Source organism: Pinus tabuliformis, chromosome Q (assembly GCF_031772625.1).
Source record: "Pinus tabuliformis cultivar Carrire ecotype Pingquan chromosome Q, CPIR1, whole genome shotgun sequence".
In the NCBI taxonomy this organism is placed as follows: Eukaryota; Viridiplantae; Streptophyta; class Pinopsida; order Pinales; family Pinaceae; genus Pinus; species Pinus tabuliformis.
Window position 1 is genome coordinate 153,282,589 of NC_142296.1, and position 23,149 is coordinate 153,305,737.

The window sequence follows — 23,149 nt, forward strand, 5'->3', positions numbered from 1 at the left end:
GTCAAGCCTAATTGCTAAAAAGAATCAACCTTTGTATGCGTTGTGAAATAAAACACAACAACTCTTTAACCAAGATATCGCCACTGCCCATCTTACACAAAAACAAGATTTATTTACCCAATTTGAAGCACTTTAAAATCATGTATCAATTGGACGAGGAGCAACATGCAACCAAAACCGCGTTACAAGATATTTGGGCCCCTTTTCAAAGTCATTTTGTTCAATTATAGAAACTTAATTGTGAAGTTGATGCCTAGTAGAAAACAATTCTTTCAATTTGGCTTGAGCATCCCAATGATGAGAACATAATTCAATTTGTTGCTAAGTTCTTTGCGTTTCTTGCCACTTGGAAATATGCTATAGAGGATTATGCTAGTTTCAAAGCTCTAGTCTTGCAAACTGTGCCAGAGTTGGGTCCTTTGTTTGAAGGCGAAGAAGTAAAACAAGGAGAAGAAGCACCAGGGGAAGAAACATAAACACAAGAAGAGCCAAGTGCTAAAGAAAAATATTGACTCGAGGGTGATTCAATGGATTGTGGTTAGAGCCTATTGGATCCTTCACTTTTGGTAAGTTTTGATCACTTTTGGCTAGAGAAACGCTGCAAAATTGATTAGTGGGTGTGGAAAACTAAATGGTTAAAAAATCCGGAAAGTGAGATCGGAAAGAAGGGAACAATAATTAGAGAGAGGAAACAATTATCTTGGGACCTGGTGAAGTTGTGAAAGAAGGACTTACTCACTAGTTTTTGAAAATATTAAGACAATATGGACTAAAGCATTTAGAACTTGTCAAAGTGGACCAAATCAAGTACGCATGATCAAAGTGATAAAAAAAGATTAAATCAAGCAGGCAAAAATTGGAGTGGAGAAGTAAATATATAAAAGGTTGTAGGAAATTAATTGAGATAAAGAGATCTAATCTATGCCAAAATGTCTTCGGACAGAAAATTGAAGCTCTATGTCTGTCTTTTGACTGTAAATTAGTTCCACTGTGATTTTCTATCGCTATCTTGTGAAAGATCTTGTGCACTCTCATAGATATTTGATGTAATGATCCAATTCTATTAATAAAAGAAGGTCTTGCGGGGATTAGTTCAATGCAGTATGTGTTTGGAATGGTTATGATTTAAGTGCCCCTTTTAAAAAATTTACTATGATGTTTCAATGCTTCTTTTGGTATTTATCTCTATAGATGCTTCCTTCTTGATTATATAAATATCTCTGAATATTTGTGTGAATGATGTATAATTACTTAAGTGATGAATGATATGTTTTTTTATAGATGCTTGAAGTTATCCCTTGATCCCATTCTTCTTTGAATGTTTCGACATACCATGAGTGACACATTTCTCCCTTGCAAAGGAATGAAAATATCGACATTGTGCTAGACTACAAAAAAGACTTTTGTTGGCAACCAAATGGTCAAACCCTGGGTGTTCTAACTCAAATTTTGCGCCAACATGGGATTTATTAGGTGATTTAGCATATTGGCTCCATCACCTACAAACTAACCCTGCAGGCCACTTAAAAAGTCCACCTCGTCTTCCATGTCGCTTTCCTCAAGAAAGTAGTGGAGCACAATTTAAAGCTTTAGACCATAGTACCTGAATTAGACGAGGAAGGTTCTCTTTGGCTCTAACTGAAACAGGTCCTGTATTCACAGGAAAAACATCTTCATAGCCACATTATCAAGGAAGTTCTCATCTAGTGGAAAGGCACCTTACCAGAAGATGCAACATGGGAACCAACAACTATTCATCAGAAATTTCCACAGCTCTAGCTTTGAGGACAAGGCTTCTTCTCAAGGGGGAGGTCATGTTGGGGTCTAACCCTAACCCATTTATTAATATAATAGGCCCAAGGGGGCCCATAAGAGTCATGATTAGTTAGTTTAATAAATAAATCCCATAAGTGATTAACCACATTAATGATAATTGTAAGTACTTGACCCACATTATAGAAAATGGATAGCAATTAGTTATAACGGGCCATAGCTAATAAATAAAGTGGTTAACTCATATCATGTAAGGGACCATGAGTAGTTAGTGTTTTGGATCTCATGAAACTATATATAGTCAAAGATAGTAAGGGAAGTCTTATCTTATATTGTTGTAATTGAGTTCTTTTCTACTACAAGTTGCCCCTCAAGGAGGAAAGTGAACAATATTGTTGAATATTTTACAGAATATTTCCATTTTCTATCATCACATTGTGTTATTTTCTATGGTATCTTTGGCATATTCTGCGCTTCTGATATTTTCTATAGGTTAAGCATACTACAACTAACACATGAAATTCCTTTTAGGTAGGATTCTCCTGGATTAACATGAGCAAAGAGAGGACCTCCTCCTCTCCATGGAGCATACACACCAGTACATGACAAACCTAGATTAGTGATTGGAGAGCATCAAGAAGCACCTAGGCTTCCCCCCCACTGTTGATTTCTCACTAGGAAGCACAAGGAGTTGATCCAAGTTGTGACAATAGATTTCAACCCCTCTTCATAGTCTCGCTAATCCTTTTATGTCTTTGTTTTCTCAATTTATTATTTACTTGTTTGGTTTTTATGGCCTTAAACGCCTGTATATTGGCATTTGTATGGTATATTTTGAACTCTTGGGCAACATTAGTATTTTGCCTCTCTATGGAGAGTACATTTTTGGATATGTTCGAGTTTTCTAGTAGCTGACCAATCTAAAACCTTCAATACTTTCATGCAATTTCTTATTTCAAAAGAGACACAAATTTTATTTCAAAAAAACTTTTAATTTTCACACACATTAACATTATTAATCTATTGAAGACCGGGAAGACGCAGCGCTAATCCGAGCTCGAAACCCTCGCACTCATGGAATCTGCCGCCGGCGTTCAGATCGGCTTGGTTTTTTGCGCAGATCTCAGGAAGGGGAACTGCAACGCAGGTTCTCTCATGCCCATCTCCCCCTCTTCCCATGCCCTGGACCTGGTAGGGTGGAGTTTCGATGCCAGTGATTCTCTGCGGGCATCACACGATTTGCCTGTAAATCCCGCTCAAAGTCTCCAGCCCTCTCTAGTTAATGAAGTTAGTGAGCCCCTAAGAAGAATCGGGATTCAAAACTTCACGCAGAATCACCCTTCCGTTCAACAGAATAATCTCTATGGCGAGCCTGCTCCTCAGGGAAGAGTCGACAAAAAGGAGCCAACTCGCGGATATTTTCCCGACGAAATGGATGACTTGAAGGAGGAATCAGATGAGAACGCACAGCCCAAGGCATTGGTCTCCCCTAGGGCGGATCTCGGGATCTCTGTCTCATCCTCATTCCATTTTCGTGGCCAGATTGCCCCAGATCTCCTCTCGGCCAGAAGCAAGCAGCGAATCTACTCCTCATTCTCGCCAGATTTTCTTGCAGAGGTTCCTCTTTTGTTTCAGCCAGATCCGTTGGAAGAATCTCAGGAATTTCAAATCCAAGTCAAACTAATGGGCAAGACAAGGATGCATTGGGTTCGAGCAACAGATCTACTCCAGGATCTTCTGCAAAAACTCGAATGCCAGCTGGGGATCCCCTCCTCCTTCCTCAGATTGTTATATAAGGGTAAGCAACTAATGAATCCCCTTCCTCTCTCTTTTTACAGCATTCATAAGGACGCCTCTATCAGGGCTTCTTTTCGTTTAAGAGGTGGTTCCTTTGGGCAGACCTCCTCTGCCCCTTCTTTCTCTTATAAAGATGCAGCTCACAAAGATGCTGCCCAACCTCAGTCCTCTCCGAAAGCAGCCCATCCAAATGGGGCTCCAAAGCCATTTTTGGTAGACAAATCAGAGGAAATTCCTTCCATCAATTTCTCTCATGCTGAGATTGAAAATCGCTTACAGATTTTTGAAGAATCAGCACTCATTTGCAGATTTAATGGGCTTTGGCCTCGCACAGCAGATCTATACCAATGGATCCACTCCACTTGGACTAAAAAAAGCAAGATTTACTTATGTTCAAAAGGATTCTTCATTGTGGTTTTTGACTCAAATGAAGATTACCAGAAGGCCTTAATGGGAGGCCCTTGGTTCTAGGGTGCGGCTGGGCTTTTTTTCACCCCCTGGTTTCCAGACTTCGACCCTTCTACAGCAGTCATCACCAAGCTTCCCATTTGGGTCAGGCTCCCAAATCTTCCGGCTCATCTATGGCATGCATTTGTTTTCATAGCCATTGGAGATACTTTAGGACGCTACCTGACTACAGACACCTCAAGAAAGGAAAATGGTCTTTACACCTATGACAGACTTTGTGCAGAAATAGATATCAGCAAAGGACTACCGGATCAGATTAATCTCAAGATTGGAGATTTCCACTGGACTCAAACCTTGGATTACGAGAATACAGCCTTCCGATGCTGCCATTGCCATCAAACAGGGCACCTCCAGAGTACATGTACTCAGTTCCTCGATAAAAAGAAGAATCTAAATCGCAAACCCAAATCCAAGCGTTGGAATCCTTGTGAGCCTCCCCGCTCAATGTACGATCTAGATTTCTCTAGTTTGGATGAGGAGGAAACTGAAGTTGTTTTGCAGAATGATGAGGCTACTGTAGTAGATGTGCAGAATGATGTGATTCTGATGGACACTTCCTCAAGTGCTCCGGCAGTCTCCTCTGGCCCTCAGTTTTCTCAAAAACGTTCTCATTTTTCTTCTTCCTCAGATTCTGATAAGGATATTCCGCCGCCAGTGCAGAATAGTCTACAGCTTGTCATGGCTTAGCCACACTCCACTGGGTGGGTCAAAGTAAACAAGAAAAAAGGCAAAAAATGTCGTGTAGCTGGAAATGACCCCTCAGAGCAGTTCTCTTAGCTGAGTTCTTTCTTTTTGTTCTCCTTTGTCTTCTTAGCCCTTTCATGGAATGTCTCTAAGGCGCGAGGTGGATAGCCTATCACCTGTGGCTCCCTTGCTTTTCTGCTTCGCTTGCTTGCAAGCTTGATTGTACTATACTTTTCTTATCTTAATAGAATTAGTCTTTATTCAGAGAAAAAAAAAAACAACATTATTAATCTATTAATGTTTTCAAGATAATAACACACCTTTTATTTTCATGTTATAATAAATTATCATGATTAAAATATTATTTATTTTTAAATATATAAGTATTATTCAGAGCTATTTAGTTTTTTAATCTTTTAAAAGTAATAACACAATCCTTAATTTCATTTTATAATAAAGGATTATGATTAAAACATTATTTATTTTTAAATATATAAATATTATTAATATAATAAAGGATTATGATTAAAACATTATTTATTTTTAAATATATAAATATTATTAATAACTATTTATATAATTTGATTATATGAAAATAAAAATCATTTTAAAAAGTTATAAAATGAATTAACCATTTAAATTTAATTTAAGGATTTTATATATTAAAATTGTTGAAACAATGAAATCTAACTTTTGCAAAATATAAGAAGTTTGCACAATAAGTCATTTACAAATTTCATTTTTATAATAAGGGATTATGATTAAAACATTATTTATTTTTAAATATATAAATATTATTGATAACCATTTATATAGTTTGATTATGTGAAACGAAAAATCATTTAAAAAAGTTATAAGATGAATTAACCATTTAAATTTAATTTAAGGATTTTATATATTAAAATTATTATAACTATGAAATCTAACTTTTGCAAAATATAAGAAGTTTGCAGAGTACTAAGTCATTTACAATAGAAAATATGTTGGGATTTATTTGTAATATATAAAATACAATTAAATAAATAATAAACAATTTTTTTATTGATTATAAAATTAGTTAATGAGTTAGGGTGGTAGGTAGGTAGGAAGGGGTGGGAATTTTGACATTTTCATAAGAAATAAAATAAGTTAATTTACCAAGAGTTTTGATATATTTCAAATAATTTAGTAGAATATTTAGTTTTTTGGCGCGATTTTTTCTTAGTGAAAAAATAAGGTTTGCAATCATTTGGCTCCAAAAATATGGAGACTGGATATTCATCCCATGTACATCTTGAAGAGGAATCATTTCACCGATCCAAAAGCCCAATAGAGATTGAAAATCAATATACCCCCTACTTAGTTGGGCTAGAAGTCCATGACAATATGAAACCTTAAAGATGTTTTATGTGTTTTCTTAGTGCTTTCATTTTAGACATCTGTGTAAAAAAATTAACATGTAAGAAATCATGGAATTCAAGCTTGTCTAGAAGCCTTGAAGATGGATATGTTACCCCAAATTTACTTTATAAGTCTATGAAAACAATGTATTTATTTAATGATATGCATGTATTATTGCTAGCTTCTATACAATCATTTTGTTTAATATAATTTATTTTTCAGTTAAAAAAATAATAATAAGATATTAAAAAATAGAGATAATTTTAAGGATTTATACTTATTTTATGGTGTAATTTTTTTGTTTAATCTTACTTATTCTTAAAATGCCAACTATAGGTCTATGGGAGAGAGACGAGAGCTTGAGAACGAGGCGCAGAGCTAGGGTTTCACATTGCTGTAGGGGTTGTTCTCCATGGAGGGATGCAAAGGGGGGAGCTCCACTCCCTCCTACAGGCAGGTCGTTGCTAGTCGAGGAAAGAAACCATTAGAACCTATCAGAGGTCCTTCAGGGGAAGGAAAAAGAAGCATGGAAGAGGAACAAGTTTTTATCAAATCAAGGGAGGATAATAAAACCAAAGAAAGTGAAGAAAAAGACAAAAAACAGGGAGCAGAAAATAAGGCGCATAATGGGCCATGTAAACCCAAGGCTGACGTCACTCCCAGAGTAGTTTTAAATGATCCTACTCTACAGGCGCACAAGGATCACATGCAGACCTATGCTATCATCTATAAATTCATGGGATTATGGCCCACGGAAAAGGCTCTACAAACGTGGATCAAATACCACTGGAAACAAAAATGAAGCATAGACCTACATCTGGGGTCAAAGGGCTTCTTTACTGTGGTCTTTACAAATATTGAGGACAAAGACAAAGTGTTTGAAGGAGGGCCCTACTTCTATGCAGCAGCAGGCCTCTACATGCGACCATGGATGATGAATTTTGTCCCAGAGTGAGAGACTTTTACCTCAGTCCTGGTATGGGTAAGACCCTATTCCTTACCTCTTGATTACTGGCAAACGGAATCATTATCTGCCATAGGAAATAAACTCGGGCATTTTGTTAAAGCATCTGAGGCCACCAGAAGGGGTAAATACACTTCCTTTGCAAGAATATGTGTGGAGATGGATCTTTATGGAGCTCTACCGGATGAGATCATCTTGGAAGTCTTTGATGAAGAATGGGTGCAAATAGTAGATTATGAGCATATACCTTTCAGATGTCGCAAGTGCCATGAACATGGACATCTTTTTAGAGACTGTCCTCTCAGTAAAATAGAGAATAAGAATAAAGTTGCCACAATGAAAGATAATGAAAGCTTCCACAAAGTGGGAAATAGAGGGAAAGGGGGCAAAAGGGGAACAAAGCAACATCAAACAGAAGGGCAATAGGCCAGTAAGAATAGGTTCCACATACTTGAAGAAGAGGAGGAGATAACAAAAGTAGATCAGGTCATGGAAGGTAGCCCTGAGGAGGAAGAGAAAGAGAAAGATAGTGAACAAACACAAGATATTACTAAACAGAAAGAAACAATGCTGAGCGATGGAGAATTGAAGATGGACCAAGAAATAACCCAAAGTGAGATGGAAATGGAGGATCATGAACTACTGGATATTGTTGATAGAGAACATCTAGATCTGGAAGGGTTCTTGAAACAGGGGACCATGGGAGGGGTAGAATCATTACCATAAGAAGAGTTCAACAGAGTACAACAGCTGTTCCTATGGAAAACTCAGGCAAAAGGGCCGGAGAGTCAAAGAAACAAAGAAAGGCAGGGCAACGAAGGTGTGAAACCTATGAAAACCACACCAGGATTAGCTCCTAAAAACCCAGGGAAGAAAAGAGGCAGAAAAAAGCAGAATGAGTTATTGATGGAATGTGGAAAGCTAATGATAGATTCGGGTAAGATGAAAGACCTAACTAGTTACTCCTTTACAAATCTATAATAATGAAGTTCACATCTTGGAATATCAGAGGTCTAGGGAGTAAGAGAAAACAGAAAATACTTAGTCACAGAATGAAACAAGAAGCTCTGGATATGATCTTTATCCAAGAAACCAAATTTTCCATTCAAAGAATCAAATAAGTTCACAACAACTGGCTCAAAATGTCTAAATTTCTATAGGTTAAAGCAAACAATACAACAGGGGGTATACTCACTCTTTGGAACCCCCAAAAGATTGGAATAATAGATGTTGAGGCATCTAGGAATCATTTATTAGTGGTTATCCAGACAGTGGGAGATAAGGATACTTATCTGGTCACAAATGTTTATGGCCCTTAGAGAATAGATGATAAACTCATATTTCTAGATTCTGTTGAGTATTTGAGAGATAGATATGCAGGAGTTCCATGGATCATGTTAGGGGACTTCAACATGATCAAATCAATTTCAGAGAAAAAAGGGGGAACCAGAACCTTAAGCAAAGACTCTACAACATTTCAAACTCTTATAGATAATATGAATCTTGTTGATATTGACATGAGTAATGGCCTTTTTACTTGGAACAATAAAAGAGGAGGAGAGTCTAAAGTCACCTCCAAGTTAGACATATTCATAATCTCACAAGACCTTATGCTCATCAACAAGGACATGGTAGCGAGATTATCCCCTTTGGAGGCTTACACCATTGGCCGGTACAACTAGAGATGCAGGGCATTGGTACCCCCAAGAACAAACCTTTCAAATTTTAGAATATCTGGCTCACCCATCCAGATTTCAACAGTAATATTGCAAAATGGTGGACAGCTGATCTACATCTGTAGGGTACAAGCATGTTTCTGCTACACAAAAGATTAAAGCACATCAAGCTCAGGTTTAAAGACTGGAATAAAAATGTATCTAAACATATTTTTGAAGAAAAAAAAGTTATTGAAATCAAAATGTAGGAACTGCAGCAAGCCATTATCATATATGGTTTTGATAAGGTCAAAAATGATCAAGTCACCAAACATCAGATAGACTGGGAAAATCTATGTAAACAAGAGGAAATATTTTGGAGACAAAAATCTAGAGTTTAATGGCTGAAATAAGGGGAGAAAAATACTAGATTTTTCCATAGATCCACCTTGGCAAATAGATCTCATAATAGGATCTCTTCGATCATGAATGAGGAAGGTCATCTTCTTAATATCCATGAAGAGATAGAAATGGTGCTAGTTCAGCGCTTTTGAGATATAGCAAAGGAAACAATCTCAGACAGAGATCACTTCATCAGGGACTTAACAAGGCATATACCTAGGATTGTTACAAGAGAGGATAATTTCAATCTTAATAGGCCAGTGACCAAAGAGGAAGTTGGTGATGTCATCAAAGAAATGCAGAATGGTAAAGCGCCACGCCTTGATGGATTCACTGTGGATTTCTTTAAAGCTTGCTGGAACATTGTTAAACAAGATATTCTAAAGGTGGTGGAGGATTCCAAGATGAATAAAACCATTTTGAAGGTGCTCAATACTTCCTTCTTATCCTTGATACCCAAACAGGATAATGCTCTGACCTCAGAAAAATTTAGACCCATAGCTCTGTGTAATGTGGTGTACAAAATAATATCCAAGGTTGTGGCCAATAGGCTCAAACCTCTCCTTCCCACTTTAGTTTTGGTGGAGAAATCTGGTTATGTGGAGGGTAGACAAATTCTCAATAACATCATTCAAGCGCATGAGGTGGTACACTCTTTGGTAAGCAATAGGAAGGCGGGCATGATTATGCAATTGTACCTAGCCAAAGCTTTCGATAAGCTGAATTAGACCTATATCAGGAAGGTACTTATAGCCTTTGGGTTTGATCATAACTGGGTCAGATGGGTCATGGCCTTGGTTACTTCTTCCAGCTTCTCAATTCTGGTTAATGGTTCTCCTTCCAAGACCTTTACTCCCTCTAGAGGCCTCAGGCAGGGAGATCTGCTCTCTCCCTTTCTCTTTATCCTCGTGATGGAAGGACTTGGTCGGTCAATCAGGCATGCAAAAGAAATTGGAAACATCAAGGGTCTTCAGCTTTCTAAGGCTAGTCAGGCTTTAACGCATCAACAATTTGTTGATGATACCATGCTACAGGGAATCACCACAGTCAAAGAGGCTCTAGCTTATAAACGTATCCTGTGTGACTTTGCCATGGCTACAGGTATGGAAGTTAATCTCTCCAAATCTAAGATTCTTTTCTTTAATACCAATATTGCTATTCAGAAAAACATATCCAAAATTCTGGGCTTTCAAAGTGATGTCCTTCCTTCCAAGTACTTGGGAGTTCCTCTACCTGATAAACCATTGCACAAGAGCATTTGGGAGCCAGTGATCAATAAGATGCATGATAAAATCAGGAATTGGACTATTAGGTCATTAAACCTGGTTGGTTGGCTAGTGCTTACAAAAGTTGTTCTACAATATATCCCTGTCTTCATGCTATCTACCCTTCCAGCTCCTAAAGGAGTGTTACAAAAATTTAGAAACATTCAAAGAGAATTTCTTTGGGGCAAGGGGGAGCAGAGAAATAAATGGACCTTGGTTGCCCGAGATATGGTCTGAAAACCTAAAAAACAAGGGGGTCTTGGATTGGATGATCCGAAAGTGCTAAGCAGAGTTCTAGGGGAAACATTATGGTGGCGCTGGGTAAAAGATCCAAAGGCTCAATGGGCTAGTATTTGGAAAGAAAAATATGCTAGTACCTGGCAAGATAATGATCACATACAGATGAATGGAATCATTAAAAGCTCACATACTTGGAATAAGGCCTGGGAGAATAGAGGCTTAGTACAAAAAAATAGCTTTTGGGAAATCAGAGAGGGAGATCTTTCTTTGTTTTGGGAGGATAAATAGCAACAGGAACCCACACTGCTAACAGAGGACTTTCTAGATCTCAAGAAAGAAACTGATGCCAAAGATTTAATTAGGGTAAAAGATTTTTGGGTACAGAACAATAGTGAAGGAAAATGGAGAACCTGGAAGAAGTTAGATTATAGGGATGATAGCCCCTTAAAAGCAAAAGCGGAGGCACTTATGAAAGTGTTGGACCAAAGAAAAATTCTAGCGGTAGGTGGGCATGATAAACTTAGATGGGGTAACAATAATGAAGGAGGCTAAACACATACTCCTTGAGTTGGACTCCAATGTACCAGACAAGGCTTGGAAGAACCTATGGAGGCATCAAGGCTGGATGAAGATTAAACTCTTCATGTGGCTAGTTCAACATAAGAAAATTCTGACTTGGGACAATATTCGAAAGAGGGGTGTTATGGGTCCTTGCAGATGCCAGCTCTGTGAGGCCCAAGAGGAAACCATAGATCACCTTCTCAATAATTGCAACTTCACTTCCAGTTTGTGGGACACATTTGGCACTATTTTCCAACAGAAAGACAGGGACAAAGGAAGCATTATCAACACCCTGAATAACTGGAGACAAAACTTCTCTGATTATGAATTTCTCTGCTCAGCCTGGGATTTAACGCCAAGCTTCATAATATGGAATGTTTGGAAAGAAAGGAATAACAGAGTATTCAAAACTGAAAAAAGATCCTCCCAACAAATCTTTGAGCAGATCTTAAGACAACTTAAAGAGACAGCAGGTACTATTGTGAGAACTTCCCCAAAGAATCCACCTTCTGAAGCTGAAATGTAGATACTTCTTCAGTTGGGTATGCGGAAGCTCATTCCACAGGGTTTGGATAAGAAGGCCATGAAAATGAACACTAAGCAGGATTACTGGCATCCCCCACCTCAGGGTTTTTTGAAATACAACATTGATGGGGCCTCAAAAGGCAACCTGGGTGTTGCCGGCTTTGGAGGTGTGTTAAGAGATGATAATGGTTGCATCCTTTTTATTTTTCATTGCCATTTAGGAAGATCCACTAATAATTTGGTAGAATTAATGGCTCTCGAGCATTGTTTAGATTTCTTGAAGCAGAATAATCTCCCGAATATCATAGTTGAAGCCGACTCTGAGTTAATCATTAATTCAGTTAAGAGAATCAGTTATGGTATGGAGCCAGAAAAGTCTCAAAGCACTGGAGGTTGCTGCAAGTCTTTCAACGGATTCAGCTTCACCTTCAAAGCTTAGGTACAGTGATTTTCACACATGTGCTAAGAACGGCAAATAAATTGGCGTACATCCTGGAAAATCAAGGGGGGCTCTACACCATGAGCAGGGTCGAGCTGAGCTAGAAAAAGTTGCCTCAGAATGGGTTAAGGATGCAATGTCAAGATCAAGCGGATGAGGACAGAAAGGTGTTTCGCAATAGAGACACAGAGCCTGTGCCTGTTGGATTTGGGCTTTTTATGAAGTGTCTTTTTCGCAGGGAGGTCCATCTTGGGAAGCAAGTCATGGTTGGCCTCCTCAACCTTGGCAAGAACAATCTCAAAAGTCTCAGGAGGATGTGGTTAAGTAGACTCTGTTACTTGGGCAAATAGTGGGACAGAAGACTTTCCATCTTCCTTTGGTGCTTTTGCATGAGGAATTGGGATGGTGCAAAGGGTCGGAATTCTAGATATCTTGGAAATCTCAATAACTCGGTTTTTCCTTCTGCAGTGGCAATACCGCTCGGGGAGTGGTTTCGGGTTCATCGCACACCCTTCATGTGGTTTGTAATTTTGCGGAGTTGGGAGAAATTCCACTCACATATCAACACGTGGCCTAGGTACGGAAATAAATATTGCCCTCATCGCGAGTTAAATTGAGGTGCTTTTGGCTCGTGCGATATGTATCACAGCCGTTGGATCAAGCAAGATGATTCTATGGTCAGGATCAATCGTGCTTGTTGGTGGGTCCAGGGTGTTCTTTACGCGGTTATGCTCCGTGTTTTTGGGTTGTGCGATATCGTACTTCGCCGTCGGATTTGGAAAGGTGACGCGACGATCAAGGATAAGTTGGCAGGGCAGGGTGAGTGTTATCCTCCGCATTTGTTATGCATCATGATGGGAATTGGTGGATTTCGGGCTAAATTTATGCTCGAGAGTTATCCTAAAATCCTTTTACACTGGCTTCTTTCCCCTACTTGGATCTGAGGCTAATGTTTATTGTGGTTCGTTGGATCTCTGGAGGGTGATTGTTTGGTCACGACTTGGGCCTGCTTTTCGAGGGTTTTGTTGTAATGTTTGTGGTTCCGTAACTATTAGGGATTTTATTTCTCTTTAGCTCACAGTTCCTTGAGGATTGTTGTAATTTATGTAATTCGTTTTTCGACTTATTGAAATAGAAGGTTCGATTCTTGCTTTAGCAAAAAAATAATGCCAACTATAACCATGCAATCTACATAGTGTAATTCCTTGTAGAGCCATGTACCATATTACATCGACGAACATAATTCACACACATTTAATTTTACACAACATTTGAGCTCAAATGACAATATTTTTCTTTTCTTAAATAAAATCTCTAACAAACGCATATGAGTATAATTTTAGATTATTATTTTTCAATAGATTTATATTTAAATTATATGGTAAAAATAATCACAAACCAAAAAACATACACACCACTATTGAAATAAAGAAGAATGTCATCACATCAACATAGGAATTTGCACTTCAAAACCTATTAAATGAAAATTCAAAACGTGTAATTTCTAAAAATTAAAAAAAAGTGAGATCATAGGGTGAATTTGCATAAATAAATATTTATTAAATTGAAATAAACATTTTTTTTTCTTTTTGCCGTGGTGTCATAAATATCTAAAACTATTCAATAAAGCTTCTTAGAATAAAAGAGAGGTGCAACTTCTTTTTTCTTCCTGAAGAGGTAAGTTAAAAATTCATATTTTTGTGAACATATTTAATGAACCTTGGGAGAATAAAATTAAAGCAAAGGAGGAAATTCTTATTTTTTCATTATTCATTTCATTATCATGATTGTTTTAATAATAATTTTATGAAATCAATTTCAAAGTTGAAAAGTATGATATATATATACACCTGGTGCCACTCGAAAATAAAGAATATATACATTCATTCCACATGGATTGAAAAGTATGATATGTTTTCCTTTGATGCTACACCACTTCCATATTTTTTTAATATTTCATTACAAGATGCGTACATACGGGTTGGATTGGTTGGTTGTTGCTTTGTTTTTTATTTTTGAAAGTAAAATCAATGATTTTATTTTATACTTAAAAAAATGATGAGTGCATCTCATATTATAGATGAGTGAAAATCAAGTTAATTAGAATAAAATCTAGTCAACTAAAATACATTGTACGGAAAATATTATTTTATGTGTGCTTTGCTAAACATTGGATAAAAAAACATTCATATATCAGTGTGTATATTTGTTTTTTTTTCTCTTTGAACACTAAATATCATGGAGATATCCTAATTATATTTTCATTTTGTTGAAGAATGTTTTTAATAGAATCATTAAAATAAATCAATATTTCTTTTAAGATGATGTGAAGTTGTTATTTATTAACATGAATCAATTGATTAACATGAATCATAAGGAATATAATTAATTTAGAGGAGATCAAAGTTTTGGAAGCCAAATCTAAATTGCGGAGTGATCCATTTTGATATCTATATTGATTTTTCTAAATTACGAGGTGATCCATCTTGATATCTATATTGGTTCTTCTAATAGGGTGTATGAGTTTTCATGTGCAGTAGTCTATGGAAGTTGAAACGGCAAGTAACTGAATAGAGGTCACATGGAGAAACCCACATGCAAATCCAAGAGTTCTTTGAAGATTTTTGTTTTAAGAAAATGAAAGTGAATTTTTAATTTTTTTATTTATAGTTAACCATTATTCCCATTGTGTTGCATGTGTATGAGTTTAGAGCAAGTTTGCAATATTGGGTGTTTGTTGTTCGTGAAAATATTTCAAAGAATACATGGTGTGGATGGTTACAGTTGATCTACAGTTTATTGTGAAGATCCAAATTAGAAGTTAATGTGAGAAGGTAAAGGTAGTCTACAATATCTTGACATCTGTTTGTTGTGTTCATTTTTGGCATGTGAATATTTTTCTTTTTTTTTTAATGGAAAAAAGTAGGGAAATGACTTTACAATGCTAATCATCAATTGATTTGCTACAACAAATTCTTAATGATGCTTTAAAAGAAATAGACATGCTACAAAAGAAAAATGATTCAATTATGATCAACATTTCATAATAGAGATCACTAGATAATAAAATATATTATGAATTTTTTTTTCTCACGATACAACGCATCAACACATTAGAGGAAAGGTTGACATCACTAGATCAATGAGTATGTGAATTTTTTAAAATTCAGGATCAAAAGGATAATAGAATTGTTGCAGCAAGAGTTATATGCAAAGGAAAATGTGTTTTTATCAATATCAAATGAAGTAAAATAGTTAAATCAAGAGGAAGTAAAGTGTGATGCAATTTGTGAAACAAGTGACCTGATTCAGGATGGTTCTTGTGATACTTTTCATTCAGTTAATGATAATAATGTTGGTGTGTCTCTCTCATGTTATGAGACTCAGCATGATGACCTTGGTGATATTTCTAATGATGAATATCTTATTGAGGATGATGAACTAAGTTGTCTTGAAAAACACACAAAAGGAATTGGGTCCAAACTACTGAATAAAAACAGGTTTTGTTGGGAAAGGTTTAGGCTAAAAAGGTTAAGGTATCCACAAGCCCATATAGATACATGTAAGGCCAAGAAATGAGGGACTCGGTTATGAAGTTCAAACAACTAATGGAGCTATCAAGTCTATGAAAGTAGGAATAATGATAACAACTAAGTCATCTACAAGTAGCAACGAAAAATTGTGTAGAAGCAAGAACAATATTGCAATCATGATAAAAAAGGGAATGTACAAGTTAAGTGATGGAACAAAGACATACTAAAGCCTCACATATAGATATATTGTGGTTGGATAGAAGTGAATGAAAGGAATAAAGATACTTTTATGTTCAAAGGATTATAGAAGGTTATGTTTTCAAAGGTACAACAATATCTCCTATACAAAGTTAATGATATTATTGGTCCTCCAAAATTCAATTTTCATTAAGGAAAGAGTTGTCATTTTATTTAGTCATTTCATTGAGTAATGAGTATTTTTTCCCGGTTCACGGTAAACCAAAAACCATTTTCTAAAGGGAATGAAAAGTGAGTCAAGTCCAAGAAAAGAGATAAACGAGAATTAAGAAGTGATGCGTGGAGATGAGATGAGCTTATATGTTTGGGCATATCAATTGATACAAAGGAGTGATGGTAACTTGTCATACTTGAGATGAAATAATATGCAGGGGGTGCATGATCAATTGTCCCCGACACCATAGAGTTTTGGTCCAAGTAGTGCAATTTTTTTTCCCCATGTCAGGCCTACATGCATTAGTGTGTAGCATGTATTCCTTTATTTAGTAGAGAAGATATAACATTAAGTTGTAGAATTAACCACCTGGAGAGGTATGATGGCTATCATATGCTAGCTTGATGCATAATTAGAAAAAAAATGATTCTTTGATTAAGGAAGGGGTAGGGAGGAATGTGAGATGGATTGTTTTTTTAATAGACATAAATAAGTGGTTTCATGCATGTACAAAAGGTAAAGAAAGAAATTTCAAGGATGAAGCTCAAGTGAAATTAATGAAAAGTTGATGATAATGCACGTGGAAGTCTTGTGGTATCAATGAAAATGGAAGAAGGTGAAAACAAAAAATGATGGGCAATCAAAACTAAAATTTTGTGAGTGTTGTGGATGTGAGTGAGTCATTGTGTTTGTAGAAAGTATATGGTGTCTTGTTTGACATGATGTATTGGTCCAATGAGTGTACCTAGTATCTACATGGATGGAGTATGAGAATTGTATCTACCTGAGTCAAATGTAATCCTGAAGAGGCAATGTGTACCCCCATTTAGTTCATGGTAATCTCAAAACCACTTGATGCATTGTTTATGGTAAATAAAAACCATGTGTCGATGTGATGAATATATGCAAGTTTGCATGATGAGTCTGGTGCAGGGGTATCAAGAACTCAGTTAAGGGTAAGATGAGAAAAACTAGGATGATGATGGTGATGTAGGGGGGAGTTAAAGGTGCATGTATGAATACATGCAATGGAAGAATAGTTGATTGAATCATTTACATAAAGGACATCCTACCAAACTAGCAGTTGCATTGGGTTGGTTACCCATGCATTCTAGTGGATGATTGTTCCTTTATATGAACATAAAAAATTTGTTAATATTTGTAAATGCCAAGTTGGACCATACATAGACTTTCCTTATCAAGAGGTTCGTCAGATCATTTGTCGCAAAGAAGAACACATCAATTAAGACATTAATTAATGGAGATTAAATTAAGTTAGGTGTTGTAAAGAATATATTTCTCCATTGTGGGGGGGGGGGGGGTTTAGAGATAATAAGATAAATGTATTGTTCCAATGAATTTGAGTCCCAGTACATTCTTCTAGATATTGTTGTTTTCCAATAAGTGTGAGTTGTAACCATGAAGGGGTCATTATCATCCAATTGTAATTGGTTGTTGTGATTATCTATGGTACCAATCCCATTAATATAAATGTGGGACCCTATTGTATGTTTAGGACCTATCAAATCTAATAAATATTTCTTCTTTCGTATTTAGTTGTCTCATTTTGTTTCTATTTTTTTTAATTCCTCTTTCATATTTTTGTCCTAGGAATGGTGTCAAAATATTTTCTAAATTCAATGAAATAATAGAAGAGATCAATTTAATTATTGTGACATTCCTCTATAATGATCATGAGAGTAACAATGCAAACCATAGTTGAATGCCATCTCATAATCTCAGCTTGGAATTTAGCTCTTTTACCCTAGTTTTCTAGTTATAAGCTAATCTTCTTTTCCAAGATAATTCCATACAACTTGGATAAAATATGGCTCATCATAATGATACTATAATTAGAGGGAATGCTTCTATCCCTACTTTTAAAGATATGCACAATGAGGCTCTACGTTCAAGGCTTAGGGAAACCTTGCTTCACTACCAAATTGAAGAGTTTGTGTATGTTAGTGATGAGGATAGGCCCTCCCGTTTTAATAATTTTAGCTTGGTAGCCTTCAATATCCTTAGATTTCCCATTGGTGACCCACTTAACCCAAAACTTAATGTCTTCCAGAGGAAATATTGTTGGACACAATGTTGGAGATTGAATGGCACCTGTAATTGACCTTGGAGGTTGATGTTTTATAGTGATTGATGTCACAAGAAACATCAAGCTGGTTATTGAGTTCATTTGTAGAGAACCATCCTAGTATCATAATAATTGAAGAATCCTTTAAAAACAATATGACTATGACTGGTGGTTACATAGTTTAGAAATATGTTTGTTGCAAATAGGTTATGAGAAAAAGATCAATTCAAATTCCCCCACAAAGTGCATGGTTTGATAGGGCTTAGAAGGACCTTTCCAATGGTATATGGCAGCCTAGAAAACACCTTTGTGATCAATAGATATATTTTTTAAAATCTTATAGGTGTTTTGATAGTGTTATAGGGCCTCATGGTTCCACACTATCTCGTGTTTGTTAACAAACTCCAGTGTTAATGAAATTTACTAATTCAAATAGTGAAGCATAAAGATTATGATGGAAGGAACCCTAGGAACAGGTCCAACTAGATGAAAATTCATTGCTACATTTGGGCAGAAATTCCGCTGGTGAAATCCAATGGAATAGATAAAATCGGAAAAAGTGTCAGAAGTTAAATGTATTTTTAATTTATTTTTCTAAAATATCAATGCCCATCGAATATTCAACGATAGTTCTTTAACGATCAAATCTTCGATGAATTGTCCTATCCCATTGATTATCCGATGGTTTCCTATAATCCCTCCTATCGTTGAATATCTGATGGGCATTCTTTTACCATTAGATATATGATGCTATATCCAATATGAAAATGTGTTGTCCAATTTTCAACATCATATATAAGCCCTAACATCATATAAATTTGACATAGATTCTATATATATTAGTTGTGATTGTTTTGAAAGGTTGTAGGCTTATTTTGAGGTTAATTTTTGAGAAAAATCATCAAGGAAAGTTTTGTTGGAAATAATACTGAGAGGGGGGGGGTGAATCAATATTATCAAGACAAATATTTCCTTTTTCACTTTCAGATAATATATGCTACTTCAGTTAATAAAAACCGCGTATATACGCAACTTCAGATAAGGAAAACCGCGTATATAAAGCATACTTATAATTTGATTTATCTTTCAGATGTCAATTATTAATCTATGAATCAGAAGCAAATAAACAGTACTAGAACTAGTGAAACAGAGCAGAAGATAGTCACACACATGAACACAAGATATAAGGAGGAAACCCAATGTGGGTGAAAACCCCCTGCTGCAATTCGTCTCTATCTTCTTTTTAATTAGAAAGTTCTCTTTACAATGTTTTGCACTGGTGCAGTCTTTACCAGTACGCAGGCTGCAACCTGCAAAGCGTTACAACTCTCTCTCGTTCTCCAGCTTTCCTGGAAGGGAGCTTCAACCCCCTTAGTTCTTGTACTAGCTTGAGATACTAGTACGCATGCTCCTACCTGCAGAAGGCTGCAACCTTCTCTCTGCTTTCAGGGACCTCGTTTCATTAATTTTCTGACTGGATCCACAAGTAATATCAATCAAACATCAAGTATTTTTGCATCAACCAAACCCTTTTCACCAATAAAAAACTGAATCAGATAAACACTTCTCTCTCAGCTATACCCAGAACACAGTAACTGTAATCAAACATCAATTCTGAACCCAGAACACTGCAGCAATAAAACAAAAGCAGCTAGAACATAAATCAAGATATGTATGCTACTTCACTATTCATCAATCTGCGTGTATACGCTTCTGTACCACAACCAACCTGCGTATACGCTTCTTTCATTCACAGAAAAAGCGTGTATACGCACCTGCACTTCACTGAACCTGCGTACAGATCTATAAAGGATAATTTATTCTTTTAAACATTCAGACATTAGTTAACCCAAATTTATAGATCAAGAGTGCGCCACATATAACAGATCAAAATCATACAGAGATACCAATGTTCAAGCCTTGATATTTTGATCCATCAATAGTCCTTATCCTTCTCGCGCTCAGGTTCCTCCTTCATTCAGATCTAGATCTACACCATAACCCAATCACCAGTATTCCAGATCTAGCACGATATCAGATTTTCAATAAATCAGATGATTCTCTGCCACATGATCTCCTTCCTATTTTATAGTTTTAGCCCTTCCACAATACCACGGTCCAAAACCATAATAAACCAATACCAAGGGCCCAAAACCTGGGGTCAACACTTCTGACGAGATACCATGGTCCAAAACCATAGGTTCAAATTCCAAGGACTAACAACCACAGACCAAAAATAAGTTTCCCACCATGTACGCGCTTTTCTGTGCATAAAAGTGTGTGTATACGCATACGCGAATTTTGAACGTATAACCTGCGTGTATACGCATCTTCGGCAAGGTGAACCTACGTATACAAGATTTCCTTCATTCTGAGCGCTTGAACTGAGATCTATCACCAAAGTGAGTTGCCATCAAGGACAACACCTGTACCATAGCGCCACACCGGTGCCAAAATGCCAACAATCTCCCTATTTGGACTTGATGGCAATCCCAAGATCCTCAAAGTCATTCTCCCCCTTTATCATCAAGGGCAAAGGGTTGTGCTCCCCCTGAGTACATGTTGATATCTCTGCTCTGCTGTGCTGAACATGCTCCCCCTGGCTGTAGGAAAGATCTGCAAAAAGGTCTTATTCAAGAAGAACCATGACTTATACATCATAAAAGACCTTCCTATCACCAAAAGACTCAATACATACAACCATCACCCAACCAAGTGGGGATCGTCCACCCAACCAATTAGGGATACATCAGAAATTTACATATGACAACCAATTGCATCAATCATCCTAGGCATAGTGGGGAAACCAAAATAGGTCGTTACATGACCTTGATATATAAAAAAAAAGATATACATGACATAGAGACGAAATATCAAGACTATGCAAATCACCAATAACTACTATTAGCAGCATCTGACAATCATTGTATATATCAGCAGCCATGTTCCCCTTCTGTTCTTCTTTCTGCAGCTGATCCACCTGAACCAAAAAAAGCTTGAGTACTAGAACCAAGAGCTTCTAAGGTAATGCCAAAAATGCATTATTAGAAGATTATATGCTCCCCCTGAACCTGTGTCTGATGGTCTCTGATAGACCCATATCAGACTCTCTTCAACCAGAGTCTGTCCTTGCTGATTTTCTTCAGAACTTCATATATGCGACTGCACCTGCATAAATCAGCGTATGTACGTGGATTCCCCTCATCCAACTCGCGTACACCAACTTTTCCTTAGAAGGAACATACTCCAACTTGACTTTTTGCTCAAGCACTTGTTCCTGAAGAAAGTGATATTTGATAGGTATGTGCTTGGTCTTTGAATGCATGATAGGATTCTTTGAAATTCTTATTGCACTTGTATTATCACATAAGATAGAGACAGGTGGAGTACAAGAGATTTGAAAATCTTGCAAGGTTTTCATCATCCAAAGAAGTTGAGTGCAACAAGATGCAGCAGCCACATATTCCGCTTTAGCTGTAGATAAGGCAATCAAACTCTGTTTCTTACTGAACCAAGATACTAATCTGGAACCCATAAAGAAATGCACCACCACTTGTTCTCTTCCTGTCATCCACGCTTCCGGCCCAATCTGCATCTGTGTAAGCATGAAGTGTGAGATCTGTATCTCTAGGGTACCATAAGCCATAGTTTTGAGTTCCTTGAAGGTACTTGAAGATTCTCTTGACTGCCTGAAGATGAGTTTCCTTTGGATTTGCCTAAAATCTTCCAACTATTCCCACTGCATGCATGATGTCTGGTCGGGTACCTATCAAATAAAGTAGGCTTCCAATCATAGATCTAAAGGTTGGTTGATGCACTGCTACCGATTCATCATTTGCACTGAGGCTGCATCCTGTAACCATGGGGGTACATACTAGTTTTGAAACTTCCATGCCATACTTCTTCAGAATTTGCTTGAGGTACTTGGTTTGAGACAAGAAGATACTGCCTTCATTTTGTTGGATTTGCAATCCAAGAAAGTATGTCAGTTCTCCAAGCAAGGACATTTCGAATTCTTTCTGCATCACCAAGGCAAAGCTTTGACTCATAGCTTCTTCATTGCTTCCAAAGATAATATCATCTACATACACAACAAGTATTAGCAATTTGTTATTTTCAATTTTTATATAGAGATTGCTATCTGCTGATCCTTTTGAAAAACCTTGTTGATGAAGGTATTTATCCAAATGATAGTACCAAGCCCTTGGAGCTTGTTTAAGCCCATAGAGAGCCTTTTTAAGTCTGCATACAAGATTTGGATCATTCCTAAGGATGAAACCATCTGGTTGCTCAATGTATACTTCTTCTTCTAAGTCTCCATTCAGAAAGGCTGACTTCACGTCCATTTGAAATACTTTGAACTTATGAAAGCTTGAGAGAGCAAGGAACATTCGAATGGCTTCAAGTCTAGCAACAGGAGAAAAAGTTTCTTCAAAGTCTATTCCTTCTTGTTGAGCATACCCTTTACAAACAAGCCTGGCCTTGTTTCTAATAACTTCCCCATTTTCATTCAACTTGTTTTTGAAGATCCATTTTGTTCCTATGACATTCTTATCTTTTGGTCTAGTAACCAACTCCCAAGTGTTGTTCTTTTCGATATGCTCAAGTTCTTCATCCATTTCCTTGACCCAACATTCATCTTTGCACACCTCTTTTAAATTTTGTGGTTCAGTGGAGGAGAGTAATGCCAAATAGCTTGAGGCTTCTGCAATTGTTCTTCTAGTTTGTACACCTGCTTCTTTCTGCCCCAAAATCTGAGATTCTAGATGATTCTTTTGAACGTACCTGGATGGAGTCTTCTCTTCTATCCTTGTCTGTCCCTCTAGTGCCTCTTGAGGTTCTTCTTCATCATTTGTCTGATTTGGAGAGTAGTCTTCATCCTCATCGATATCTTCATGATTTACTTGCCTAGGATGTATCCTTTTTCATCAACCACTACATCAATGATGTCAACAATTCTTCCAA